Source organism: Ipomoea nil, unplaced genomic scaffold (genome assembly GCF_001879475.1).
Source record: "Ipomoea nil cultivar Tokyo-kokei standard unplaced genomic scaffold, Asagao_1.1 scaffold0642, whole genome shotgun sequence".
NCBI classification, from domain to species: Eukaryota; Viridiplantae; Streptophyta; class Magnoliopsida; order Solanales; family Convolvulaceae; genus Ipomoea; species Ipomoea nil.
The window spans coordinates 3,332,682-3,343,918 of NW_017617070.1; the positions used below are offsets into that span (position 1 = coordinate 3,332,682).

Sequence of the window (11,237 nt, forward strand, 5' to 3'; positions counted from 1 at the left end):
TTCATAATATTTACAATTTTGAACTCTATATTCACAATTTTTGAACTATAACTTGTTAGCAATGCTTAATTGCCTATTGAAGAACTCACAATTCCATGTTAAATTCCAGTAAACTAGTTCCAGTTTATTGGAATTAAATTCCAGTTCTGGAATTCACTGGTGTGTGGCTGTCTTAATTTGCTATCTTTGTCTTAAAATCTTAAATTAGTGTTGTTGCAATTTTACTGCTCTGAAGCTAGTAGCTGTAAGGTTGCTGAATGGTGTTTACTTTTATGCTACTACTATTTGTTTGAGTTTATAGTTATCGATGATAGGAAATGTTACTTGCTTATTGACTGTTGTATTCATATTCATTTTTGTTAGTTTATCTCATTGGTTTTGACATGATCTTGTGAAGTGAATGAAAATAGAAAGTGCAATTGATAAGTTCTATCATTGAGAAGCTTAGTGCTATTAATGATAGACTTTTCCGAAGATGAATCCCAATAGTGGATTTTTGACTTCACAGAGATGGGACAAAAAGACTTAGAACACATAATATCTTTAACAATGGCAAAACTTTGGGGGTTTTAATGTTAAATAATCCTTTACGCGCTATAACTTAAATGCGGAAGTACAATTAACAATGATCGCATGTAAATCAAATCAATCAACTAAACAATGTTCATGATCATGGACTTTTAATTAAATAGGAAAGATAGGACTTACTTGGTTCCATTGAAGATGTAATCTCTAAATTGAATGAATCAAGAATATAATGCTTCACCTCTCTGATCCGTATACCTTATTCACCTCCTGATGATACGGAGACTAGAAAACTTAGAGATTTGAAACCATTATTATCCCTAGAGTTTTCCTAAGTATTTATAGATGTGATGAGAAACCCTCTTTCAAGAGACACTGCTGGAAATTTTCCATTTTCTGACCACATTTCCGACCACCCACAAAGTAAAGATGATCGAAAATTTCTTTCTGCCGTTTAAATTTTAAAAAATTATCTATTTATTATTTCCGACCACATTCAAAAGTTGTCGGAAATGTATTATTATTATAACTTTTTTTTCCTAGCATCTTTTTTAAAAGGAGCGGGTCATTTATTTAAAATATTAGAAACCTTTAAAATATGAAAACGACTCATCATTTTTTCTTTATTTTCAAGAGTTAGATTTTTAGATTTCTCTATACGTTCTGGGAACCAACACCTATCCACCGCTGAAGCCCTAGATCGTCTACGATGTTGAAGTCCTCGATCGCCTTCTCCTCAATCGACTACGCAGCTGCGGACCTTCTCCTCCTTAGCTCTTCTCCTCGATCAACGACGTAGCTGTGATATAAACGTTTTCCTCTCACTTTTAAATTCTTCATTATTAACCATGTTACTCTGAAATGCTATAATGATCAAACACTTAATAATGGATGTGTTTTTGACATCTATGGTGAAATTGAATTTATAGAAGACAAAGAGGGAACTTTTACTCTTTTGATGACTAATTCCTTAATTGGTCATTTACAGGGGTTCCTTATCAGCTGGAATAGGTTGCAAGCGAAGCTAGTAATCAACCAAAGTTGCCTGCCTTCTTTAGTTCAAAAATTCCACACCTGCTATTCTAGAAAAGTGCTCAACTGACCAGGTAATATCTAAAGGTGAGACACCATTGATGGAAGGCAGCGTCAGTGAGAGTGGTAATTCTTCTAGAGTAAGGGGTTCTGGTTGATGAGATTGATAAGGGGGAATTATGGTTGGTTTTGAATTCAGCAATTACTTTGCAGCGAATATGCTAACATTTCTATTTTTGTAAAAAGTTTCAGTTTGACATGGAATTCTTCTTCACAGGAGTTAAGGCTGGAATGTTTGTAAGAGATGCTAAGGTTCTTTGTCCTAAACTTGTCATTCTTTCTTATGACTTTGAAGCTTATGAGGAGGTATTGTGAGATTGGTTGAGTAAAAATGGAAATTCTTCAGTCATGCTTTCTCCTGTGCCTTTACAACTTTCAGTCACGTGGATAGTTTGACACACAATTTTTGATTTACAGCTGGCTGACAAGTTTTATGACATTTTGCATAAGCACTGCAAGAAAGTGCAGGTCTGTCCATGTATATCGTTCTCTTCAGAGCACACATTATATTATACTTATATAACTCTTCAATTGGCTTGTTACTGAAAGCAGGCCTCCAGTTGTGATGAAGCATTTTTAGACGCCACTGACTCAGGGGTGGATGACATTCAAGCATTTGTCAGACTGATCAGGAAGGAAATTGTTGAGATAACAGGATGCACTGCAAGTGCCGGTATTGCTGGAAATATGCTTATGGCCCGTCTTGCTACCCAAACTGCAAAACCTGATGGACAATGTTGTATCCCTCCTGAGTAGGTAAAATGTTTAAATCTTATATATTTGTCTCCTATGAGAATTGGAGAGATAAAAGGAAAGTGAAAACTCGAATGAATATCGATTTGCTGATATATATAGCTGGTTTTTTCCAGGTTGAGGAGTATCATCGCCATCCTCAACTGAGTCGCACCTCAAACTAAAGTTATGGAGTCTCCATCCTCAACTGATTCGCACCTCAACCGAGTCATCAACGGAGTCATTTCAAGCTAAAGTTACGGAGTATTCGCATCCTCAACCAAAAGGTAATTGCATTTTAATGCTATATATTAAGTCTACTAAATTTAGTCTCTGTTTAGGGTTTAAGGCTTAGAAATCTTATTTTAACTACATTTTCCTTTTTTTTTTCCTGCTTTTTTTCTTTGACATTTCTGAGTAAATATAGATGGATTTGTAGGTTTAGATATTAAGAAATATATAATACTCCCTCTGATTTCTGCTCCATTTTGTTGTTTTTCTATTTTTTTGCAATTACATATTAAAGGACTTGATACCGAGCCTAGATTCATAATTTTCATAGCCTAAGGAAGAAGAGAAATTTAAATTTCATATACCTTAAGCTTTTCCATGAAAATTATGTGGAATATGCACACAAGGCTCTGAGGACTATATTTTCTTGTCTCTGAGGACTAAAGAACTTGCTATTTGTGGTGTCATGTAATATTGTTGGACCTATGATGCATCTCAATTATCTTGATAGTCATGATATATGCACTAGACAGTTAGACTCATAATCCACTTCCAAAATTTTGTAATATGTTTTTCCCCCTATATAAGTATTGTTCATCACTTATTTTCTCTATCAACCAACGCATTTTCTCTAACTGTTTTAAAGCTTTTGGTTATGTTATTGACAGTACTGTGTCTTTTCCTAAATACCTTGACATAATTACAGATTGCACCAATTTATCTGACATCACGTATGAAGCTTGGAATCAGCTTGTTGGAAAATCTATTGTACAAACAGCCTGTACAACAGCACCAAGTTCTACTGAAGGTCCAACATTGAGTTCTTTCTTTTCTCACACCTCTTTTGCATAAAGGTTTAGCCCTATCCCCAATAAGAAAAACATAATTTAGAGATAGATGAATTTTGTACTGGAGTGTGCATGTCTTTGAAAGATATATAATTTGAGTTGTCTTCTATTGCAGAGCATGGACATCTATCGTCTGTATGAACTTAACACTGTCTCTTCAAACATTATGAGGGTATGTCATGGTCAAATTGATTAGTGATGTCTGAGTTTGTTGATCAGTTTTTAGATATTTACCTTAAATTTATTACATACTTGCAAATACTAACTAAACTTGTGTATGTACTTTAATAGTTTAATTTCATAATTGAAATGTGTTATCCCACAACACAGATTGATGGAGTCCACCACGGGAAACATGGAAAGAAAGGCTCTGTAGTTTTCTGGTTTCAGGTTCAGCAAGCTCGTGATAAAGTTCGTTTAAACAGAATTGTGAAGCAATTATTTGATTTTGTTGGAAAGTCTATCTCTGATGAAGGTTTCAAGGTAGTTATAGTGTAATTTAATATTTTTGTGCTTATACATCTCCAAGCAAAGTTAACTTTGATAATGAAGAAAATTTGATGTCTTTGTATATAACGCCTATCTATTGCAAGTTCATATCTTTCTTTGACTGCATCTAACTGCCATGTTCTTCAACTTTTCTTGTAGTAATGGGAAGGACTAATTGAATTGCTGGGTTTAGAGTCCAGGACTGCTAGTGGTCTTGAGTTTTTGAACAAGTAATTATTGGTCACTTGTTTTCCATAGTAATACTTGTTCTTATCAATGCTTATTATATTCCATTGCTATGATCTATGTATTTATTGAGCTTCTATTGATGTGCAGGTATAGGAATTTCAGGTGATGTCTTCTGCAGGTTGAAGGTGATACATCTACTGATGCTGCTGGGAAAGCTATTGTTGCCCTTATATCAGTATGTCCAACGTGTTAACTGATGATGCTATTAGATATTCTTTATAAGAAGTGAAGAATAGTGTTTAGATGATGCTTCTCCAGTATTTTTCTGAGGTCTCTGTCTGCATGACCAAAATTTCATTTGTATTTGTGTAATTTGCAGCTGATGAAAAACCCTTCTACACCTCAACAATGCTTGTGTTAAATTTTCAACTGTATATTCATGAATGGATTCTTTTCAAGTGTATGAAATGTCTATGTTTTTCAGCAAATATCTTACCAACTTACCACAATATATATATATATATATATATATATATATATATATATATATATATATATATATATATTCATTTCACTACAGAGGGAACCTGTAGTGAAATGAATTTTTTTTATTGACTACGTCCAGTTTTCCGACCACCATAGTGGTCGAAATTTCCGACCGCATGTGGTCGGAAAATTTGGACCCGCCCGACTATCCTCTTGGTCATTTTTTCCGACGGTCTTAGAAAAGTGGTCGTTATTTACGAGCACTTCTCCGGTGGTCGGATATAGCGAGGGGGATTTTTCCGGATACCCAATTTGGTCGGAAAAGAGGTCGGAACAAGCGTTTCCGACCTAATTAAGGCCATTTCCGACCACTTTCAGGTGGTCGGAAATCTGCTGATTTCCAACAGTGAGAAATGGGGAACCTCCTTTAGGAATAGAAATCCCTTTAGGATTGTGACCTCCTTTTAGGAATAGAAATCCCTTTAAGATTGTGAAACCCATAACCTTATCCATTATACATCTTTTAACCCTTATAAACTTAAATTTTAACAGAATGAGAGAGAGGGAATTTCACCCAGTAATTCCGCCTTTACACATCACTAATCATCAACGTGAGTACCTTATGGAATTACAACCTTTATTATATAAATCATTGTTAGGAAATAATTTATTTCTAACAGTTTTACCTTCCCCTTGGTCTACAAGGCAAGTATACCACAACGCAAACACTTGAATAAAGAAAAATCAAAGTAAAATTCTTGAACATAATATCTTTAATTAACTTAGGATATCTGGGCAAGCTTTCCAAGCACATGCCAATTATATGGTTATATCATTGTTGACATTGCCATTTGTTCCATGAGTGACGATTAAATTAATAAAGTTTAAGTTGTCTAAGGAAGGAAAATCTGTGTTGTCATTTTTTCCATTAATTTTCAATATGTATAAGTGATGCAGAGGAAGAGGCTCAAGGGCAGTTTTGAAGAAACTGAAAGACAGTACTATGGCAATTATGGAATTTCTGACCACCTGAAAGTGATCTTCAATCAAGTCGAAAGTCTTGTTCCGACCACTTTTGGTATTTGGAAAAACCTTTGTTGCTATTTCCGACCACTTTTTGCTTTCAACTTGATTTAAGATCACTTTCAGGTGGTCGGAAATTTCATAATTTCTAGCAGTATGCAAGCTATTATAGTGTTGTACAGTTGGAGGGTCCAGAGGTAGGCACTCCATTGCTTTTATATTACTTATATTCCATAATACTATATATGCTTTCAGGATAAGCTGATGTCAATCTTCGACAACATGATTGTTCCTTCACTATCACATTGTCAAAATGCTTCCCAGGACATACTCTCAGGAAATTATTTTTTATGATAATCGATAATTGTGTGTACGTACTTTTGCAGCTTCATCATTATGGATCGGAGTATCCTTCTCTTCTACCATTGCCCTCATTACCTATATGTGGCAACCTCGGAAGTTCTGTGGTCTCAATGTTAAGGTCTCTAATGAAGATGAAGAGTTGATAACTTTGCTTCCTTTAGGCGGCTATGGATTTTCATACATGCTTTAGCTCATAAAGAAGGGTTTGAGGCTTTATAGTCTGCCTTTGATATATTGTTTTTATCATGCCTTTTGCACAAGTTAATTTTTTTTTTTTTTTTTTGCCTTGTTTTAGTTGTGACTTGAACATGTAAGTTGGTATGTACTTTTCTGTGTGCATTAAGTAGTGATGTCATTTGGTTAATCAAGATACAATTTAAATGTTGTCTCTCAATTTTCTTCTTGTACGATACGCAGACCATTTTGAAAATTGAAACGTAACATTTACACCACTAATAATTTAAGAGTAACATTGATGATTGTCATATTATGAAGGACATAAATTACAATTTTCTCCAGAAGGGTAACCAGAAGTCACATATCCACTTCTCAAAAACAGTGGATAGCAACCTAGCAGAAAGGCTAACCTCCCTTGCTGGCATCCAAAGAACGGACGACTTGGGGAGGTATCTGGGAGTTCCATCCATTCACAGGAGGGTAACAACCAACCTTTTCACCCCCCTCCTGGAGAAGATCGATTCTAGACTTGAAGGCTGGAAAAGGAAAAACCTCACGCTTGCGGGAAGAGTAATCTTAGCCCAGAGTGTGATGAACGCATCACCGTATTATACCATGCAGTCCATATTCCTCCCGAAAGGTGTATGTGACAACATAGAAAGAAAGATCCGTAACTTTGTCTGGGGGAAGGGTGTGCATTTGGTCAAATGGGACAATGTTGCCCTACCAAGGAACAAAGGTGGCCTTGGATTAAGACATCTCCATGAAATGAATCTAGCGTTCCTTTCAAAAATGGGATGGCGCCTAATCAGTGAAGGTGACAGCCTTTAGGCAAAAACAATAAGAGCCAAGTACCTAAGGCGGAACAACAATGCCATAAACTTCGCTTGGAAGGCTGGGGGTTCTAATCTGTGGAGAGGAATCTACAAGGCAAGTGAGATCCTAATGACGGGCATACGTTGTCACAATGGGATTCCAAACAGAGTCTACTGGAGTCCAGAAAGCAACGGGAGATTCTCAGTGGCTACAGCCTATAATATAGCAACAGAAACTGACGAGAAGAGCACATGCAATACTTGGAAAGCGATCTGGAAGCTACGGGTCCCTAACAAAATCTGCATGTTCTTGTGGCTTGTTAAGCATAAGAGGATTATGACTAATGGAGAAAGGAGACGGAGAGGCTTCACTGCAGATGCTCGATGCCCATGCTGTGATGAATTGGAGGAGGACATCATGCACTGCCTTCGAGACTGCAGAAAAGCGAAGGAACTATGTGAAGTATTCTTACCTGTAAGGGGCCATAACAAATTCTTTAATATGAATTTTGATTCTTGGATGGTAATGAATATTTCAGGGCGCGTAAAGGATCATAAGGTAGGCGACTGGGGTGCCTTTTTTGCCATAGCCATCTGGTGGATCTGGAGGTGGCGCTGTGATTTCACATTCAAAAATGAAAGCTGGGAAATTGTCGACAAAGTCAAATGGCTGCATGATTATAATAAAGAGAGTTCAAGATCTTTTGCTCGGGTTCAGCGGGCTGGGATGAACATGAGTAAATCAAAGAACACAGGAGGAGGACAGGATGGCTGGACGTACATCAATACGGACGCCACCTTCACTAGCTCGGAGGAAATTACAGGTTGCGGAGGAGTCATGCGCGACCACCATGGAAACTGGAAGAGTGGATTCAGCTGCTTGACTCGCACGAATAATGCAACTGAAGGAGAACTAACGACCATTCTTAAAGCCATGCAATGGGCTTGGGAGATGGGCGTAAGAAAAGTTCACCTCCTAAGTGATTCCTTGCATGCTATACAATGGCTCAAGGACGGACCCGAACCACTTGGACCTTGTGGCGAGCTCACCAGCTTATGCAAACACTGGATGTCGAAGGATTGGGAACTGCGGCTAGACCACACCCCTCGCGAGTTCAACCAAGTTGCGGACTGGGTAGCTAAGATTGCTCTGAGAAAACACTGTGGCTGGATTGAGATTCATACTCCCCCGGAGGAAGTGAGCAGCTTACTGAGAGATGAGTGTGTGAGGTTTGTTGCGAAAGGCAACTGATTCCTAGGGTTACCCCCTCCCCTTATTCCCAAAAAAAAAAAAATTACAATTTTCTCTAACAAGAATAATAATATTAATAACAACAACTGTGCTAGCTAGCGGATAGCATATTGTATTAACAGTTTTGACTAGTGTATTATATCAATAATTTATAACAAAATTATTTTTTTTTTTTAAGGTAAATGGTTAACATGCACAATAACCTATAAAGACATTAATATAGGTCATAAGTAATAATAATAATAATAATAATAATAATAATAATAATAATAATAATAATAATATTATTATTATTATTATTATTATTATTATTATTATTATTATTATTATTATTATTATTATTATAACAACATTAAAAAAAATAATAAGGGGAGCCATGCGCCTCCGGTTTAGTTTTATCACTTCTTTTTTACATCGGTAGAAAAAATGACATTGGAGCTTGAGGCTCCCTATATAAGGAGACATATGTCAAGACATCTTAAATTCCAAACAAAAATAATTAAATTAATTCTCAGTACATATGATACATTATTTTCCCTCCCAAAAGGGACAATTTATATCGTGCACCACAGCGCGCATAGCAATGTGCGCCCAGGCACAAAACGCGCGCATTTTAATTGCTGACGTCACTCCGTCTTTCCAAACGGCCCAAACCTCATTATGTGTATTCAGTTAAAAGTTCCTGTGTATTGTGTTATGAGTTTCTGTGTATTCAGTTAAGAGTTTATATGTATTCAGTTAAGAGTTTATGTGTATTCAATTAGGAGTTTCTGTGTATTTAGTTACGAGTTTCTGTGTATTCAGTTAAGATCGAGTTTCTGTGTATTCAGTGAAGAGTTTCTGTGTATTATGTATCATATTAGATTATGTGTATTTAGTTATGAGTTTCTGTATACTCTGTTATGAGTTTATGTGTATTTGAAACAAATATTTTCTTTTTAATAATACACCAAAACAACGTCATTTTGGGTAGGGCGGGACGCACAGTGCATTGTGCGCCTTGGTGCACGATATAACGACTGCCCAAAAGAGGGTGAGAGAGAAGTAGTGACTGAATGAGGACATGCATCATTATTGACTCATTTCTAATTTCCCTTTCCTTTTCTCACTCACACTCCACAATTTGCAGTTTTGCACCACATATCACGTCACACCAAAAATATACCACCCCAAGCTTATTAGGCCTACCTTCTCCAAATTTAAAAAAAAAAAAAAAAAAAAAAAAAAAAAAAAAAAAAAAAACTAAAAAACTAAAAAACTAAAAAACTAAAAAACAAAACAAAAAAAAAAAACCAAAAGCCATTTTGGTGCAAACTTTGCTCCATAGAATGATGGCGTCATTTTCTATAATCAAAATACATTATAAATTACATATTTCATTATTAATATATAAAAAAATTATATATATATATATATATAGCTGTTGAAGCCAAAACTAAGTCATGTCGAGCAATTGGGATTTTAACCCCCTAACCATTCCAAGCCTAAGCACAACATTGCCAACTAGTCTACATAACCCATTGTTTACACTTACTCATTTTCATATACATATATCTAAAACGTGTACTACATACACACACACACACACACACACACACACACATATATATATAGTTATATACAAGGGCTATATAGGGGTGGGAGTGGAGTGAGTGGGGCCAGCTGCCCCCACTGTAGATCCACCCATGGGTGGTATCATTAATGCATCAAGCCATCAACTATATACTATATACTATATATTATAATTAAAATAAATAAATAAAACAACAACAACAACAACAATGCATGCATTGTACCTTATGCCTTTTGGGTGTAAAAGTAGCTTTATTTTTAATGATTGATGGATAACTAAAGAGATCTTAATCAATATGATTGCTCTTGACTCTGGAAAACTATATACATTCAATTATTGTTAGAATAAAGTATCTTTCAGTTGCACTTTACATATTTATGTGTGATTAAAATTCTATTAAAATTAACTCTTCTATACCAATAGACCAATGTGTAATAAGGAAGGTAGAGAAAGTGGTGGAGATGCAAGAAACAATGAGTCAATGACCTATGTAAAAGTGTAAAAATTCTTTGCATCGTTTTCTTTATTAGTATGTATATTATATTATAGTATAGTATATTACAAACATTCACTTTAAGTATATTTTCGTCATTTTCAACTTAAGATTTCAATTTGATCATGGATAAAAGGATTTAAGTTCTAAGATCGATCCCAAATAACAATTTTCTTCCTCATCCTACATAACTTGAGGAGAACAACTGCGAGATCGATCTTAGGGCTTAAATTTTTATGCTCAAATTGAGATCTTAATTTGAAAATGACGAAAATACATTTAATAATTTCATATTTCAGCATGTCTTAAACAAAGTGCTGACCAATGCGATGAATTTTAACACAAATAATAATTGTGAACGAAAATTGGTACTAAAACAATAACTGTGGATGAAATTGGTATGAATTAAACATGTGAACCAAAATTGTTATTTTGCTAATGCTCGTAGGACCAAAATTGGTATTGTCGTGTGACTAACAATGACATATTCCAAGTTGTAGAATTTTTATTTTTTTTACATCGTTGATTATTTTCTTTAATACTTCATTCATTCTATTTTATGTGTCTGATTCGGTTAATGAATCTTGACTAAAGTTATTTCTAATTCAATTTTTTCAATTATTAAGTTTAATATTAATATATAAAATTAATATATATAGAAAATACGTTAAAAGTGTTATTAAACACACAATTAGATTTTAAAAAAATTAATAATATTAAAGAAAAGATTTAATCCATGAATAATTATAAATAAGAAAGGTAAATGGAATATATATTTTATATTGTGTGCGTTGCTTTCAAAAATATATATATTTTGTGCGTTGCAGTTGATGATAAAAATGGATAGACAACAAATAACATTCGTGATCCTCTTGAAAGGACCATGGTTGATTAAAATTTAATACTTAAAGGATCATGAGTGGTCAATTTGGACCACGAATGGTTAATT

The 11,237-nt window shown here is 34.9% G+C and overlaps 1 long non-coding RNA gene across 1 annotated transcript; it reads left to right on the plus strand.

Moving 5' to 3' along the window:
• Window positions 1-3,244: 3,244 nt before the first annotated feature.
• LOC109174656 lies at window positions 3,245-3,818 on the plus strand. Its single transcript, XR_002053140.1, has 3 exons — window positions 3,245-3,388; window positions 3,544-3,600; window positions 3,759-3,818. It is a non-coding gene; the product is annotated as an uncharacterized LOC109174656 (long non-coding RNA).
• The last annotated feature ends 7,419 nt before the right edge of the window (window positions 3,819-11,237 follow it).